Source organism: Euprymna scolopes, chromosome 41, assembly GCF_053919585.1.
Source record: "Euprymna scolopes isolate OS-2025 chromosome 41, ASM5391958v1, whole genome shotgun sequence".
Lineage (NCBI taxonomy): Eukaryota > Metazoa > Mollusca > Cephalopoda > Sepiida > Sepiolidae > Euprymna > Euprymna scolopes.
Window position 1 is genome coordinate 31,798,752 of NC_136522.1, and position 12,323 is coordinate 31,811,074.

At 38.4% G+C, this 12,323-nt stretch overlaps 1 protein-coding gene across 1 annotated transcript in view; it reads right to left on the reverse strand.

Annotated features, from left to right (window-relative positions):
- The window catches only part of LOC145266653 (P-selectin-like), a 126,802-nt gene that overhangs the window by 55,709 nt on the left and 58,770 nt on the right, over positions 1 to 12,323 (reverse strand). The window lies entirely within an intron of this gene.

The following is a 12,323-nucleotide window of genomic DNA, read 5'->3' on the forward strand; positions in this document are numbered from 1 at the left end:
AGAATTTAAAAATATACGGCTATAAGTTTAAGGAAGTAAAATGTAACTTGTTCTTACCAGAGATCAATTACTTAGGTTACATCATAAAGAAGACGGCCGTCTGCCAGATCTAGAAAGAGCCAAACCGACCAGAAACATACTGGCCTGCGATTACGTTCAAGACTTTCAAAGCTCCCACAACCTAGATAACTTTTACCAAGGGTTCATTAAGAACATGCAGAATTTGAGGGGGGCTCCCAGTGAACACTACAAAAATGACCCCTGAATGCCAAGACGCATTCAAAAAGATCAAGAAAACGCTTCTTCAGATTTCTCCCGTATCCACTATAACCCTAGTCTCGACATCAACTAATACAAGCTCATACGGCATCGGTACTTGCATTCCCCATAAACTGCCAGATTGTTTGCTGTAGCACACGTTTGTAGATTCCTTCTACCAGCTGAGAAGCAATATTCGCAAATTGAGAAAGAGATTCATAGAATAATATTCGCTGTCACTAAGTTCTACAGATATATACATGGACGACGGTTCCTACTACAAACAGACCATAAACCCCTGATAACAATTGTTGGGTCCAAGAAAGGTCTGCTAGTTCATACTGCAAATAGATGACTTCGTTTGGAACAATTCTCTTAAACAACATCAAGATCGAGTTCCTAACATCTAAAACTATTTGCCATGCTTATCACGACTTATTATAGGATAAACCCTAATCCGAACATGCCTATGGGACACTCGCCTGTAGAAACAATCAAGTTCGTCTTCGATAAATTAATTCCATGACAAGCGAAGTTCAAGAAGACTGTCTTGCTCCATTAGAAATATTTTTGCCCTGACAATAAAGTCTTCCAAGGCGTACAAAAACAATATCACATTCTGTGGAGTAGGCATCATCAAACAAAGTATCGGCGAACTTGTCTACATAGTACAGAGACCGAAAAACACACAAGCGCCATGTAAAGCAGTTCAAATAATGATGTTTTAATGAATTAGAGAAACCATTAAAAGAGCCAATCGAAGTAATATTAGATCACTTCGATTTCAACACGCTCTAAGTCTTTATAAAAGTGCGATGCTCAAGGAAAAAAGGAAATTTACGCAACCACTCGACATAAATCCCAAGAGGAAGAAGTATTAACGGTTCTATTTTCCCTTTTATTTAAAAAAACACTCTTGGAAGGGGTTGTTGTGACACCAAAACTTACCTGCATCATAGACTCTTGCAATACTACATTACGATGTGAGATAACACTCTCAGTAAGCAGTATGGTAATACCTCAAAACAAGAGTACTAGTAGTACGCTGCGCGTATGACTACCTATAATGGACACAACCGAATAATAAGCTCCACTTATCCTTTATCCTATGCTTATAACCGTTTGGTTAATATAGTTTTCTTTTTCTTACTATATATAGAGTTGGATGTAATAATCAAAGAAGAAAGCACTCGTGTGTGTGCATTGAGTGGTTATACAACTTACCTTCGGATGGGATCTGAGAAAGAGTAAGATTAAAGATGGCTGCCATGGATTTATAAGGTATAGTCTCGTGGAATCTCACGAGATCTCATCGTCTACTGCACACGTATGCAAATGAAATAGAGGCAGTTTTCTAATAAAATGCCTGTTGGCGTGGTCGATAGAACACATGCTGGAAGTTAAGAAAAAATGTTGATAGTGACGAATTCTAGCTGAACTTTTGCTTTTTGTGTTTATTTTATTTTGTTTTGCATTTAACGGCACACTATTTCGGTGTAATAGGGGACAAGTTCGACCTTAAATTAATACCAGAATTCGACGGCTCGACCCCGATGCTTGATTGGGTGGAGAAGGTGGAACTGCATTGCCTGTTGTCTAGTGTTAAGAGCATTGAACACGTGATTCCTCTACGTCTTTCCGGCGGGGCTTTCGCGGTATATCAACAGATTAGTCCTGAGGAAATACAGGATTATGAAAGGATACAGGCAGCATTATACAAGGCGTTTGCTATCGACCCTGCTACTGCTTAAGAGCAATTTGAGGAAAGATCCTTACATCTCGGAGAAACTGTGGACGTTTATTTAGCCGAGCTGACGAAGTTGACGGTGTTGTTTGGTTGACTGCCTGAGTGGGCCTTGGCATGCAAATTTTTGGCAGGGCTCCCAACCCGAGCAAAGCAACTCCTGCGGACTAGCTCAAGCATTGCTTCATTGTCCCTTAATGACTTGGTAGACCGGGCCAGGACCGTGATGAACAATACCTATGAGATGAGAGAACCGGTAGTCGCTGCTGCACAGCCCACACCAAGTGATGATAGACCGTCTCAAGGGCCCGGCCTGTGTGGTGAAGTCGTGTGTTATATGTGCAATGGCCCGGGCCACATTGCGAGGAACTGCCAGCGGCGACTGACAGCTGTTCGCTGTTACCGATGTAATGAGACTGGTCATATGGTCCGGGGGTTGTGTGGGAAACTGGGTCGGGGACAATGTGCCAGTGTCGACTTCTTCCCAAACAGAAATTAGACGAGGCGCTTTCAACCATTCAGGTCTATATTAATGAGACATTGTGCTAAGCACTCCTCGACTCAGGGTGCTCTCGCACCATAGTGAGCGCGGACCTCTGCCGCACTTGGAAAAAGAAAACTATGGAGCGACGCGGACATGTTGCGGGGCGGGCGTGATGAACATTCGTACAAGAACTGGAAATTCGGCTAACGTCGAAGCGCTGGTAGTACTCGGGAAACCGCTGAGCGTTGACCTGCTTCTAGGCTATGATGCCATCAGAGCCCTAGGTGATGCTCACATAATGCAGACGCAGCTGGAATGATGAAACAACCGACGATCTGTTGGTTTGCATGGTGAAGGAGATCATCTATGATGCAGGATGACCCTGCCAAAGGAGGCTGGTACATGCAGTGAGACAAACTGAATGTGTGGGTGAATGAGAGCTCTCTGGCAATTGGTGTGCTCTTGGAGAATGTGGGGCTGCGATTAAGGGCGCCTGCTGGTAGCGAACAGCGAATGACCCTGCTCATATCAACCTTGCAGAGCTCGAGCGGTGATAAAAGGTATCAACCTGGCATTCCAGTGGAAAGTCAGGAAATTATGCATGCACACGGATTCACTATGCGTGTACCACTGGATATCGGACACATTGACAGGAAAGAAAAGGGTGCGCACTAAGGCAGCCAACGAGATGCTGATCAGACGGAGGTTGGTGATCGTAAAAAAGCTCGTAATAGAGTACAACCTGTATGTGGATGCGATACATGTCACTTCAAACTGCAACCTTGCTGATAGGCTCACTTGGATGCCACAGAGATGGTATGACACCATGAAGAAGAAAGCCGAGCCAGTACCATTATTATGTGTCACCTCTATTGGGGTTGCGGATGAAATCAGGAAGATACACCACCTTAGTGGGCACCCCGGAGTGAGATGGACATTTTTTGCAGTTGTAAAATCCATTGGTGTCCAAAAGTGCAGTGAGAGCGGTACTCAAGGAATGCCAAACATGCCAGTCAATAGACTCCTGCCCCGGCCAGATGGCGGAAAGGTCAGCTGGGAGTAGACACGACTTGGAGCCGACTGGGTATGGACATAATCCATTACGGCAGCCAGCACTTCCCACCCTGATCGATTGTAGACCGACAAGGTTCGCGATCTGGCGGCGGGTTAAAATACAGGATTTCTCCAGTGTCATCCGTGAATTGGAGTCCATATTTCATGAAAAGGGGCCGCCTTAACAGAGCCCCACAGACAACGACCCAGCTTTCTGCAGTGGGGAGTTAAGACGTTTTGTAGACAAGTGGGGGATCCAGCTCAGACATAGATGTGCATATGTGCGTATGGCAACGGCATAGCAGAGCCGTGCCATCGAAGCGTGAAGAGAATTGCGGCAAGAAAACAATACACGATCGCAGAGGCGATCTATAGATATGATGCAACATCAAAGGATGGCATGCCTGCTGCAAGCGCACCCGCCAATGCGATCCATTGCTATCAAGTGCACATCAAGGACATTGACGCCCGTCTGCCTGATCGACAGGAAACCGAGGGTTGTATGAGTAAGGGGACATTGTCTGGGTGAAGCCTCCCAATAATCGATGCACCACCAGTTTCAAAGAGGATGAATCACTGGCATCATCAGTGAGCAAGTTATGCTAGTCGATGGTACCCCACGCGATCTGAAGGATATCCGGCCTGCCGTAAATACGAACCAGTTAGCGAGTAGCAGTAATGGTTCATCATGCAACGATAACCTGTGGATCCGACCTATTCCCCGTAATGGTACAACTGCGAACCCCAACGCTGATACCAATAGTTCCAGCACCCCTTCTGAGAGCTCCGATGAGGATGAAGAAGTCCAGCCTGATGGTATGACTGTACAATCTAACGATGATGCCAATTGTTCCGACGCCTCTGAGAGCTCCAATGAAGATTAAGTATTCCAGCCAATCCTCCTTCGTAGGAGTACCCGCAACACACGATCACGTCCACAATACCACAAGTGTGATCTCGAGACGAGGGGGGGAGTGTAGAGTTGAATGTAATAATCAAAGAAAAAAGCGCCCGCTTGTGTGTGCATTGTGTGCTTATACAACTTACCTTCGGATGGGATCTGAGAGAGAGAGATTAAAGATGGCAGCCATGGAATTTCACGAGATCTCATCTTCCACTGCACACGTATGCAAATGGAATGGGGTCAGTTATCTAATAAAATGCCTGTTGGCAGAGGTGGTGGGGAGAACACGCGCTGGAAGTTGAGAGAGAAAGTTGACAGTGATGAATTCTAGCTGAACTTTAGTTTTTTGTATTTATCTTATTTTGTTTTGCTGTTTACTAGCCCATTTAACTGCATATATGTTTCTTAGACCTAATCTGTGTTTCGTATTTTCTTTTTGTGATCCCAAACGTGGGTCGATATCACTAAGGAATGCTATGACCCGTGCGAAAAAGTCTTTTTTACAAAACTTACAAAAATAATACAACCTTCTTGAAACTAGACACACTAGACAAAAGAATTAAAAATATAATGTATATCATTCAAAACTCACGCATAAATGACACCTTAACAAAATAAGAAAATGTCTGTAGGATGATCCCATCTATGCACTTCACGAAGAAATGGCCATTGAGACAATAGATGACACTTTCAGCATTGAACCATTACAAGTAGCTCTAGAATGCCGCCGATCAGAAAAAGAAATGGAGTTCACGGATCCTTTAACTAGCGATCTAAAAAGGAAAGGGTACTAACACCCCTTGCTGAGTAAAGGCTTGGAAAGAAGTGTTATGAACACTTTACTCGAAACGGACTCTCCTAATCATTAAAAAAAACTCCGAGTTTAATACTCTCGTGTGAAATTATCGCAACAAAATGTGAGACTAGATATTTTCTAACAGTCGGAAAATGTCAACAACCTTTATTTGTATTCATTTTCTTGCACAATATATTTTTTCTACATAGACCTGTTGTTTGTGTCCTTTCCTATGACCCATTTCTAGGGCCAATATATATATATATATATATATATATATATATATATATGTGCATAAATATAAATTATATATATATATATATATATAAGATGTCATTTTATTTATTTACATTTTATTCCGAAACTGTTCGCAATTTTATCCTTGTGCTCCTTACGCGCGTTCCGCGGCCAATAATAAAAAATAGTCGTTTCTTTATTTAGTTGTACAACGCATGCGTTCAAAAATGTAATGAAAACATAAGAAAATATTTCAATCAAAACTAAAATGAAAAAGCGATCAAGAAAGATAAGATGGAAAACGTTTGACGTAAAACAACGTTTCTCCCATCATCTGCACGAACTTAGAAAAAAAATGTGGAAAAAAGCGAGGGAATATATATATATCTTCAAAGACTATATATATATATATATATATATATATATATATATATATATATATATATATATATATATATACTAGCAGAAGTACCCGTCGTTGACTGAGTTCAAAAACAGCCTACAGAAAATGGACTGTGATTGAGGAAAGTATGATAGGTTATGAAAAGGAGGGGGTTGTAAAGAGATAGGTTTTGATACTCAAAAATTTTACCCTAAGCAAAATATGATGAAAGTAAAGATAATTTTCGCGAAAATATATTTTTTATATCAACTTTGTTTCCATCTGTAGCCAAGAATGACCAAAAAATGATGTTTCCTTACAAAGAGAAAATGTTATATATATAATAATAATAATATAAATGTACAAGAAATAAATGTTACCATAGTCAATAAAAGTTACTTTTATGGTAAAAAAAGTTAATTGGTTTGTACTTTTAAGTAGTTTGTAAAAAAAAAAATGTTTTTAAATTCGCGAATCGGTTTAAAAAAATCAAAATGGCAGCGACTTTGAAATGGATAGCCCTGTTATCAATTTGAAGGACGGGGCATATGAGCATTCTGTGTTAATAATTTAAGAGAGTTCCGTCAACGTAAGGAATATTTATAAACATATTTTAATGTTTTCCGTTAGTTGGTGCTTGAGGGATATTTGATTATGGCATGTGTAGTTTATATAAAAATTAATTTAAGTAGTTATCGACTCAAATTTCGTTTTAATTTCGGTTCGCTAAAATTATTTCAGGTAAAAAGCATTAAAAACTATTTCAAAACAAAGAAAAACACATAAATTGAACTTTTATTGGCAATGGTAACATTTATTTCTTGTATATTTATTTTTTCGGGTAGTCGTTTGTTGGCTTTCTGCTAAACACTCTTACTAAATAATATCGACAAAATATCGAAAAACAAAGAAACAAAAACAGTTTTGAAAAATAATGAAGCTTTACTTACTTTTGTAAAATAATACGAAACAACAAAATGGGATATTAAAAACTTAAACACGTAATTACTTTAGTTTTTTTAAAGCAAAGAATCCATATAAATATGAATAAGAAGAAAATGGTGCCCTTTTCAAGCAAAACAGCTTTGTTTCAGTTTTACAGTATTGAACAGTGTAGTATTGCGCCGTCAGATTCAGGGTTGTACTATTGTAAAGAACACGCAGAAAGGGTTGTAATCAACTGAATTCCTTCTAGTACACTTGTAAAAAACAACTTAAACAGATATATAAATAAAAATAAAAAGGTTATGCAAATGTTTTTAAAAAGACACGTAATCACGTGAGCAGGATTTTTTCCTTCTTTTGACACGATAACAAGAACGTTCTTATTTTTTATGATTTATATATTTATCTATTTTCGAAAGAGTGCCACGTGCAAGTGGAGAAGGAAAAACAGCGTTATGCAACATTTGTGTCGAGAATTGTCTAAAGTTTCGACTTTTTTTGGGGGGGGGGCTTTCACTTTAATAAGAACGTGAATTATGAGGTGGATTTATTCGACACAATATGATTCAGCTCCAAAAAATAAATAAAATCTGAATTAAAAATCTAAAAGTGAATTAAGATTAAAGTTAAGGTGTTATTGTGGGCCCTCACCCCTTAAAAAAAAACTTGTTAAACTTTGTGGTATATTTACATTCTATGGAGGTCAGGCGCGAACGAACACTCAATAATATTATCATACCATATTTTTTCAAACTGAAACATAATTATCAAAGTATACTTACGCAAATGGATATGAAAAGTCTTTGTTAAAGTTTGTGCCATATTTCCATGAAGGACATGCGCGAACGCAAACTCCACAATTTTATTATACCATACCTATTTAAGTTGAAATATACTTATCAAAGTATTATTATGTACATCTATATCAAAAACCCTTGTAAACGTTTTTTTTTTTAATTTTATATTTCCATACTTTGGGGGCCAGGCGCGAACACAGACCTCACAATTTTTATGAACCACTGTTCTGCCAAATCAAACATACCCATTCCTGATCCTCGATACATCTTCTATCATTATATGTAATCAGTTTTTTAAAATAGTCAACCATATAGGAGCCTATTCGTGACCAGACACACACACACACACACAGATGTTCAGGTTTATATTATAGAAGATATATATATATATATATATATATAATATATATATATATATATATGTAAATTTGATTCGTTCCAAACGAATAAAACCATATTTCTACGTTACCAATTTATTTGAAATTTTCAGACAACCCATCTTTAGAGTCGAGGCATGTTTTTATGTTATTAAAATAAATTTACCTCGCGAATTATTAAAATATTAAAGAAAATAAATATATTTTTTAACCGTGGTGCGAATCTGTTCTGTTAATAAAACTGAACTTCCGGTTCAATTTATTTCACAGTCACGAATTGACGAAAGATTTCATTTTCTGCTTAGTAAGTAAAAAAAAACAAAAAAAAACATAATTCATTTGTTTATCTTCCAAATTTTTTAATTTACACATTTTTTCTTTATTATATAAGGCCAAACAAAAAAGTTTGTCGCTTGCTTTTTGAGTTTTTTTGTTTTTCTATATAAGATTGGTTGGAATAAAAAAAAAAACACGATTTAAAAAATAGCGCGGATCACTCTTTGCATTAGCACCGAAAAATGTTACTAAACATTTATTAATAATTATTAAATTAATAATTTCTCACTTTTACAAACATTTGATTTTAAATTTCTTTTTAAATGACGACTTTTATCGACTTTTTTTTTTAAATATCCCCCCCAAATGGTGTTTATTCCGAAATCCGTGGTTAACAGGGAGAGGTTGAGGGTGTTTATTCTGAAAGTCGTTCTTAACATTTGTGGTGGTGGACCTAATGTAAAAAAAAATAAATAAATAAATAAATTTTTAAAAAAAACTAAATCATTTACTGATAACTTCTGATAACTTCTGACTTTTACAAATATTTTTTTTAATTTACATGCGCGGATGAACACATTGTTGAATAGTGCGAAAACAAAACGTTTTTGCAATAAACTTCGGGATAATTTTTTGGGTAAATATTTACATTTAGGTCCACCTCCACAATTTTCTTTTTTAAATGACGACTTTTATTGATAAATAAATTTACTTCTCCGCAGCTTTTATTGATAAATAAATCTACTTCTCTACCACGGGCACTGAACCCCTCATTTTTTTTTTTTTAAATAGTATTTTCGGGTGGGTATGCTGACAACAAATATCAGTTAAATTTTGCAAATAGCCCCCCCTCCCTCCAAAAGTGGTGTTTATTCCGGAAGCTGTTCTTAAGATTTGGAGGTTGGGGGGGGGGCGGTGATTCCAAGGTGGACCTAATCTAAAAAAAAAAAAAAGTTTTTTATGCGCACATAAGCAACCATTTTTTATTAACTTTTTTTTTTACTTTTTTATTTAAAAATTAGTAAATTTCAATGAATACAATAATAAATCATTTATCATTAATATGTGTTTTTGGTTTTGTATTGAGTGAAACTTCTTTTTTTTTTTCATTACAACAATAATGAACCCATTTAAATCTTCCGGCATGCGTTTAAGGGTTACGAAATTATCAATAAATCGTTTAGTTACTAAGCCAACGTCAAAATGTTACGTGCGCATGCATTAGCCTTGCTAGGGGGGGGGGGGCTAAGGGAGCGACCATTAGATAATTATGCTGGTCGCCATGGAACTCAACGCCCAAGGAGTACATAAAGTGGCACTTATGCACTTATATTATCGTGCTATTTTTTAAAATAGTATTTTCATGTTAAATTCAAATTTTACAATATGTTTTTCTTTTATTAATTTGTTAAGTGAAAGTACGGTTTCTAATGCGAGGAAAATCTAGCCCCCCCCCCCCAAAAAAAAGGGTACTCTGGATAATAACAAAACATTAAAATTGCCTCAGTCTCGAAAGATTTCTTCTCTACTGAACGAGGAAAAAAACGGGGAAGTGTAGTTCACCTTCTGTTTCTCTCCCCCTCTCTCTTCCTCTCTTAATATCTCTTTCTATCCATCTCTCCCTTTCCCTCTCTCAATCTATCTTTCTCTCTATATCACCCTCTCCATCTCTCTTTGAGCCCCTTTCTCTCTCTCCCTCTATCTCTCTCCTTTCCTCTGTCTCATCCCTCTCTGTTTCTAACTCTCCCCCTCTCTCTGTTTATCTATCAATCCCTTTATCTCTCTATCTCCTTCTCTTTCTCTATTTTCCTCTCACTTTCTCTTTCCTATCAATATATCTTCCTCTCTATCTGTTCATCTCTAATCCCTCATCCTATTTTAATCTCCTAAATTAATTACAGTGAATAAGGCATTGTCAAAACATGGATAAATCCTATTTTAGTCACCTAATTTACTGACTGTGAGAATAGAAGTTATTTGGAAATTACTGCTACCTTGAACAGCAAACAAAATGACGTAGCCTTAGCCATTGCTGCTTGAGGAATACCTGCGACATTGCTGCCAAGTAGAAGAATTATTTATTCTACTTTAAAACATTCAATTTTTCAAAAATCTCATGTTCGACATCTCCAAAACATCCAATATGGGGAAAAATATTGCAGAAATGCAAACTTGTTGTTTAGGATCAATGCACAATGGTACGCAAAAAATGACTTGAGGCTCTTGGTCGATCCTTGCAAGATTTGCGTGGCAATGTCAGACCATTTGGGAATGCAGTAATATTGCTTGCAGGAGATTTCAGACAAATGTTACCTGTTATTCTCCAATCAACACCAGCAGATGAAATAAATGCTTGCCTCAAATACTCTACTTTTTTGTTCCATGTGAAGACATTAAACTTAACTCAAAATATGCATGTCCAGTTGCCGACTGTTCGATCCGCACAAAAACTTTTGCATCACTTGTGGGAAATTGGGTACGAAAAAGTGCCAGCTGATCAGAGTTAAGGGTAAAATTCTTTGACTTTTAACTTCTGTAATTTCTGTAATTTTATTTCATCAAAAGAATAGTTAATAAAAAGCGCATCGAAGCACAAAAACTAGGAACTCGAGACTTCTGGAAAATCTACAACAGTGTAGTAAATAATGGGCAATCAACAATTCCCCCACTAACCAACAATCACGAGGTTGTCTCCTCAACAACCGACAAGGCTAACATGCTTGCCAGTCGGTTTGCCTCAAACTCCACACTGGACCCTTCCAACCACCCCCTACCTGACTTTCCTATGCGGACAGACGCCACACTAGACGATCTGAAAACCACCCCTGCTCAGGTGCATGCTATCATAAAAAACCTTGACACCTCAAAAGCATGTGGACCCGATCTTATCCCAGCTGTGCTATTAAAAAAGTGCTCAGCCGAAGTAGCTCCAGTTCTCTCCAAACTCTACAACAAATGTCTTAATGAAGCTTGCTTTCCGGGCTGTTGGAAAACTGCTTCTGTTGTACCAGTATTCAAGAATTCTGGCGAAAGGACAGACCCATCAAATTATCGCCCCATTAGCCTCCTCCCACTTTTTGCCAAAATATTTGAGACCATAATTAACCATGCTCTAGTCCATCATCTTACAGATGCTAAACTACTGACTGACAAACAATATGGATTTAGACAAGCCCGTTCCACAGCAGACATCCTCACCGTGATCTCTGAACGTATATACCAATCACTGGATAAAGCGGGGGAAGGCAGAGCGGTAGCTCTAGATATATCTAAGGCTTTTGACAGGGTATGGCATGAGGGTCTCCTCAGTAAAATCAGATCATACGGTATCACTGGTAGAATACTTAACATAATTAAATCCTTCTTAGATAAGAGAAAAATCCAGGTAGTCCTCGACGGTCGCACATCTAAACAATATGATATAAATGCGGGAGTGCCCCAGGGTTCTATCCTTGGACCTCTATTGTTCCTAATATTCATAAATGACCTCCCCGACAACATTGCCTCTGAGATGGGTATATATGCTGATGACACTACACTCTATGGCAGACACGACAGGAAGACGAATGAACACATTTCTAAAGAAATGGCAGAAACACTAGAGGAAGACCTCCAATCTGTAGTGGAATGGGGACAAAAGTGGTTGGTCGCGTTCAATGCTGCCAAGACTAAACTAGTTTCATTCAATAATTACAAGAAACCCTCTCTACCACCAATAGCAATGGCCAACGACTCTTTATCTGAGAGTCCATCTTTCAAACTCCTTGGCCTAACGTTCACAGGAAACATGAGTTGGAACAATTACATTGAAGGCATTGCCAGGGCCGCTGCAAGAAAGGTAGGCTCTCTCTACCGTGCTAGAAAACTACTAACACCCGAAAGTATCCTGTACCTCTATAAGGCCACCATTCGCCCATGTATGGAGTATTGCTGCCACATCTGGGCTGGTGCATCTGCTACTAGTCTCTCGCTCCTTGACAAGGTTCAAAAGAGAGTCTCAAACCTGATAGGCCCTGAACTGGCATCTAAGCTTCAGCCTCTGTCCCATCGACGAAATGTTGCATCCCTCT